This window comes from Salvelinus sp. IW2-2015, linkage group LG22 (genome assembly GCF_002910315.2).
Source record: "Salvelinus sp. IW2-2015 linkage group LG22, ASM291031v2, whole genome shotgun sequence".
Lineage (NCBI taxonomy): Eukaryota > Metazoa > Chordata > Actinopteri > Salmoniformes > Salmonidae > Salvelinus > Salvelinus sp. IW2-2015.
In genome coordinates this window covers 13,552,242-13,558,240 of record NC_036862.1, presented here as the reverse complement: position 1 = coordinate 13,558,240, position 5,999 = coordinate 13,552,242, and the positions used below count along the sequence as shown (strand labels likewise).

The 5,999-nt window shown below is 45.4% G+C and overlaps 1 pseudogene; it reads left to right on the top strand.

Moving 5' to 3' along the window:
• LOC111949967 (sodium/calcium exchanger 2-like) overlaps positions 1–5,999 on the top strand; it is a 123,054-nt pseudogene that overhangs the window by 77,090 nt on the left and 39,965 nt on the right.

The following is a 5,999-nucleotide window of genomic DNA, read 5'->3' as shown; positions in this document are numbered from 1 at the left end:
CGAGAGCGGAAATAGTAGAGAGAGAAAAAAAGAAAAAGAGAAATAGGAGAGAAGAGAGAGAGGAAGAGACAGGAGGAGAAAAGAAAAGAAAAGGAGAGAAAGAACCTAATATATGTATTTAAAGAACGGTAGATGACTCTAACTTCTCTGCTGTCAAATGCGGAGGAAGAAGAAGGTTATTCCAGTTTTATGATGAGAACTATAGCAAGTACAGCAGTGTTACTAAAAGCGGCGAGACATTACCAGTGGGATTTGTGTAAAACTTGTCACAAACAACATGGCCCGTTTGTAACCCCGATTCCCGATGACGTTGCCCAAAACATTTACAGACAAAAAGGGATGTTTCATATATAAAATCTCCCTCAACGACTACTCTTCTGGCGTTCTTTCAGAGCAAGAGTCGGAGAGATTCAAATCGGAGGGAGCGGGTGATGAGAGAACCTGACGGAATCGGGGTATAGCAGGCTCCAACCATGTACAGATAATTCTATATTTTTTAACCCCTGTTTTTCTGGCTTCTGTAAAAATCAGAATTAGCAGATCATCAATTCAAAACAACTATCAATTTCTGAATACCACTAAACAAAGTAAGAGTTTGACACAAAAAATATATTGGAATTAAAAACTTCCTCTTCTAACTTCTTCTTGTTCAAATGCGGGAAAGTTATTCAATGAACTTACTTAAGCAGTTTACTAAATGCATTACCAGTGGTTTTTAAACTTTCACAAAACAACTGCTTTTGACCCCGTTTCCCCACAGCATTTTACAGAAAAATATGTTCTATATAAAATCTCCCACTGCTCTTCTGCTTTTTCAAGACAAGTAGTCGGAGATGCAGAAACGGGTAAACAGATCTGTAACTAGGAGCTATTTTTCTTAACCCTTCGCCTGTTTTTCTCTTCGGGGTCTAAAAAATCAAGAGTAGCAGATTCAATCAATTCAAAACAACTATAAATTTTGACGACTAAACCAAAATTTGTACAAAATATATTGGATTAAAAACTTCCTCTCAAACTCTGCTGTTGTATCAAAGGGCGAGGAGAGTTTATCATATGAACTACAGATTTACGAAAGGCCAGAGGAATGATATGATGGATTTACAAAATGAGGCAATTACCAGTGTGTTTTTTTAAAACCTTTCACCAACACAAAGTAAAAAGAGAAAGAATGACATAAAATGTACCGAGGAGCCAAGGAAGGACGTGTATAGAAGAGAGGTGTAAGTAGATGACCGAAGAGCCCCCTTTGACCCAAACATTACAGAAAACAGAATGAGAGGAAAAAAAAGTGGTTAGATATTCTATAGGAATAAAATCAGTGTACCGCCGACTACTCTTCTCTTCAAGCAAGGTAAAGAGTAGTCGGAAGTCCAAAATCGCCGGGGGACGGATAGGAGGGGGAAGGATGAACGACGGGAGGAGAGCATGAAAAAGAGAGAAGACGGCGAGAAGAACAGAACGAGAAGGAGGAAGGAGGAGAGAGAGACCGAAGATGAGAAGAGAATGAAGCGAGGGAGGAGAAGGAGAGAGGAAGGAAGAGAAGAGAGGAGGAGAGAAGATGAAGACAGGGAGGGAGCAGATGAGAGGTAAGATTGATGATGAGATATATACTTTACCAATACTGAGAGAATTAGATAAGTTCAATAACTAGCCTCTCTCTTTCACCTTAGATGCCTATTTTTCCTCTGCTTCTCTTCTTCAAACCCCCTTCAATCGGGCTCGGCTCTCGGGACTAATCTCTCTTCTCCTTTATTTTTACTGCATCCTGAACGTTCCCCTCTCGGCTAATAAAACAACAACACCTTCATTCTATTCTCCTTCCTTACCTCTTCTCACACTCTCTTCCCTTCATCGATCCCTCTCTCCCCTTACCTCCCGAGGCTTTCATCAGCGCTCCCAAGTTTTCCTCTTTTCCCTCTCTTTTTCCACGACCTTTTCACGCTACACTCAGTTTTCCTCTTTATATCATTCATCACTCACTCCTTCTCTCGAACTTTCTCCATATCTCTGTCCTCCTCTACTCCTTCATCTCCGCGTCTCTCTCCTCCTTCTTGGATTCTCACTCTCTCCCCATTCAATCTGCCTCTCTCTACGCATACCTCTATCTTCTCTCTCCCCTAACTCATACGATAAAAAGAGCCTGCTTACTCTGCATCCTTCCATCTGAAAGAGAAAGATGATAACGAAAGACTATGCCAGTCTGATTACCTGCCAGAACAACTTCCCCCTCTAACGCTCTTTTGGACACGTCTTATCGGTTATGCCATCTACTCATGGCGTATCGCGTACTCTTCCCTTCTTGTGCTCTCCTTTCATTCTGGCTCAGTCATGACTGAGAACGAGAGCGTACGCAAGTAGAGAGGAGCGATGAAGGGTGGAGGTTGACGAGGCGAAGAACCGGCAGGATAAGTGAGAGACACGCGCCGACAGCAGGACCCGGCGACATGGCTTCAGGGCACTGGGACAGAGACGAGGGAGAAGAGAGAAGAGAGAGAGGAAAAGAGAAAGGAAGGAAGAGAGAGAGAAGAGAGAAGGAGAGAGATGGAATGAGATGAAGGAGAATGAGGGAGAGGAAGGAGAGAGGAAGGAGAGAGGGAGAAGGAGAGAGAGGAGGAAAGAGAGAGAAGAGAGGAGAGAAAGGATGAGAGAGAAGGAGAGGAAGAAGAGAGAGGATGAGATGGAGAGAAGGAAGAGAAGAGAAGGAGAGAGAGGAGATGAGGAGCGAGAGAAGAGAGAGAAGAGAGAGAGGAGAGAGTGAGAGAGGAAGAGAGGAAGGAGAGAGAGAGAGGAAGAGAGAGAGAGAGAGGAAGGAGAGAGAGGAGAGATAGAGAGAGAGAGAAGAGAGAAGGAGAAGGGAGATGAAGGAGAGAGAGAAGAGAGGAGAGAGAAGAACGATGAAGAAGGGAGAGAGGAGAGGAAGGAGAGAAGGTAGAAGAGAGAGAGAGAGAAGAGGGAAAGAAGGAAGAGAGAGTATAAGAAAGAGAGAGGACGAGTAGGGGAGATAGAGAGGAGAGATGGAAGAGAAGAGAGAGAAAGAGAGAGAGAGATGAAAGAGAGAGGAATGAAGAAGAGAGAAAGGAAGAGAGAGAGAGAAAAGAAGAGAGAGAGAGCAGAAGGAGAGAGACGAGAAGAAGGAGGGAAGGAGAGAGAGGAGATGAAGAGAGAGAAGAGATGAGAGAGAGAAGAGATGAGAGAAGAGAGAATGGAAGGAGAGAGAGAAGAAGAGAGAGAGAGAGAGGAGATGAAGGAGAGGAATGAAGAAGGACTAGGAGAGATGAGGAAGAGAAGAGCAGAGAAAGCAGAAGCCTTTCTTCTTCTCTCTCTCCTTCCTCTCTTCTCTCTCTCCTTCCTTTCTTCTTCTCTCTCTCCTTCCTCTCTTCTCTCTCTCCTTCCTCTCTTCTCTCTCTCCTTCCTTTCTTCTTCTCTCTCCCGTTCCATCTGTGATAGATCACTCTCCCAAATGTTCACCAGGTCGCCATGGAAACACTCTGGCCGTGCTGAGAATATCTATTAACACACTCATCATGACAGGACTACCCCACTCTCTTTCATTTTTACTCTTTCTTTCTCATCTCTCTCTCCGTTTTTCTCACTCCCTTCCTCTCATCCTCTTTCTTGTCCTCTCTCGCTCTGCTCTTCTGTCTCTCCCTCTCTCTGTGTTCACTCTCTCTACATTCATTTTACGCTTCTCCTTGTCCATCATGCTGAGTATCAGCAACCCTCCTCTCATGGACACATCCCCCCTCCTCAACCATCCTCTTCATCACATATCCCATTTAAACATCTCTTCAGATTCCTTTTTTCTCTTTTTGTCCTGCAGCATCCCTCCATGTTGTCCCCCAGCCTCGGAATGGCTCTGGCTGACAGGTCACAGAGGAACACAACACAAACACTATACATTTGAAATAGAGAATGCATCCCAAATGGCAGCATATTCCCTATATAGTGCACTTCTTTTCACCAGAGCGGTATGGGCCCTGGTCAAAAGTAGTGGACTTTATATGAAATAGGGTGCCATTTGGGAGACATCAAGAGTGCTGCTCTCTGAACAGTGCAGACCCAGTGTAAGCAGCCATCCTACCCTTCTTCCCCCAGTGCCCCCCTCTATTCTCCTGCTTGGTATTCAGGTGTGGTGCTGGAGGTGCAGTCTGGTAGAGTGCAGTATGGAAATGGAACTACATTAGCCCTCCATCATTAGACATGCATCTCTAAGCAAACACACCGAGCCAGACTGGACTGTCCGTCTGAGGGGACAGAGAGACAGAACACGACTCCACACTGGAGGTGTGTGTGTGTTTGGGACAAAATTGTGTGTGTGTGCGTGCGAGTGTGTGTTTTTAAGTGAGTGTGTATGTGTACGCGCGGACGGATGGGAAATATCTTATATTGTTGTTAAGACCGATTACATGGAAGCCCAGACTGAGTCTAACCTGAAACTCTGCAGTAGCAGCAATGCATTGTGTATAACCTGAGGTATTCCTATTGCAAAAGCATCAGATGTTGGTTTTGTGGGTAGCCTCTCAATATAACATTCTTGACATAGGGATACTCAATCCTACTCATCGTTGCCTGGTGCATGGTGAGTAATACTGTATATAGACAAGTGTATTGAGATGGATATGCTTTCAAGGGCCTTCAGCTGCTCTATAATGTTAAAGCTGGACTGACAACGTGAGAGACAGAGATAAAGAAGGCGATAGAGAGAGAAAAAGAGAGTGTGAGAGAGATAACGAGAGCCAGAGAAAGATAAAGAGAGAGGTCGTGTGTGTGAACAGACGTCTACACCCCAGGCTACCCTCAGTAGGTCTCACATTGTGCCTGTAATCTGCTTAACTAGCTCTCTGCTCTCCACATTCTCCCTTGCAGATGGTGCTCACACACTTCACCCAGAAACTACACACACTGCACCCAGAAACTACACACACTGTATGTGTCCACAATCAAACCCAGAGAGCAGGAACACAATACAGATACAATGTACTGTAAATAACACCTGGTGAAAGAATGGTTGAATAGCAGGCACTGTATACACATAAATGCCCTCACAAACTGGATACGTGAGTGTGTGTACAGGCCTAAAGTTGTATGTATCTGTTCAACAGTTATACTCACTAGGCCTTTATCCCAAATGAAATGGCACCCTATTCCCTGAGGTCCCTGATCAAAAGTAGTGCACTATATAAGAAATAGGATGCCATTTGGGACTCAACCTGGTAGAATAAACATTCAAACCAACTAACTTTGTGTACATACTGCTTCAAAAACACACTGCCAGTCAGCCATGGAACCTGACCCACTTTTACAGTGAGAGAGAGAGTGTGTTAGAGTTTCTGAGTGTCTTGCTGCTCAGTGTTCGGGCTCTCAGGGTCATTGTGTTCTCGACCGAGGGAACAGGTCTTTGTGGAAAGCCTGGTACATTGTCACAAAGCCAGTTGGAACAGCGCTGTCACTGTCATCACAGAAACCACCATGAACTATCTCTCCCATCCAAACCCCAGCCTTCTCTCTCCTCTCCAAGCTTCTCTGCCTCCTCCCTCTCCAGGGCAACATCTCCCTCCCTTGGCTTAATGACCTATTCAGACCATGTGTTCATGTCAGACAGCCCCCCCCACTTTCTCTCCGTCCCTCTCTCATCCTCTCAGCGCTCCCTCCCTCTCCTCCCCTCTCCTTCTCTCCTCTCTTTCTCTCCTCTCCTCTCCATCACCGCTCCCTACTCCCATCCCTCTCCTCTTTCTCTTTCTCTCTCACTCCCCCCATCCACTCTTCTCTCTTCTGCGTCCTCTCTTTTCTCTCTCTCTCTCTCGTCTCTCATCTCATCTCTCTCTTCTCCCATCTTCTCTCTCTCCTCCTCTCTCTCGACCATCTCTCCTCTCTATCTCTCTCTCCTCTCTCTCTCTCTCTTCACCTCCCTCTCTCTCTCTCTCTCTCCTCTCTCTTCTTCTCTCATCGTCTACCCCGTTCTCGATCTCCTCTCGGCTTTCTCTCTCTCTCTCTCCTCA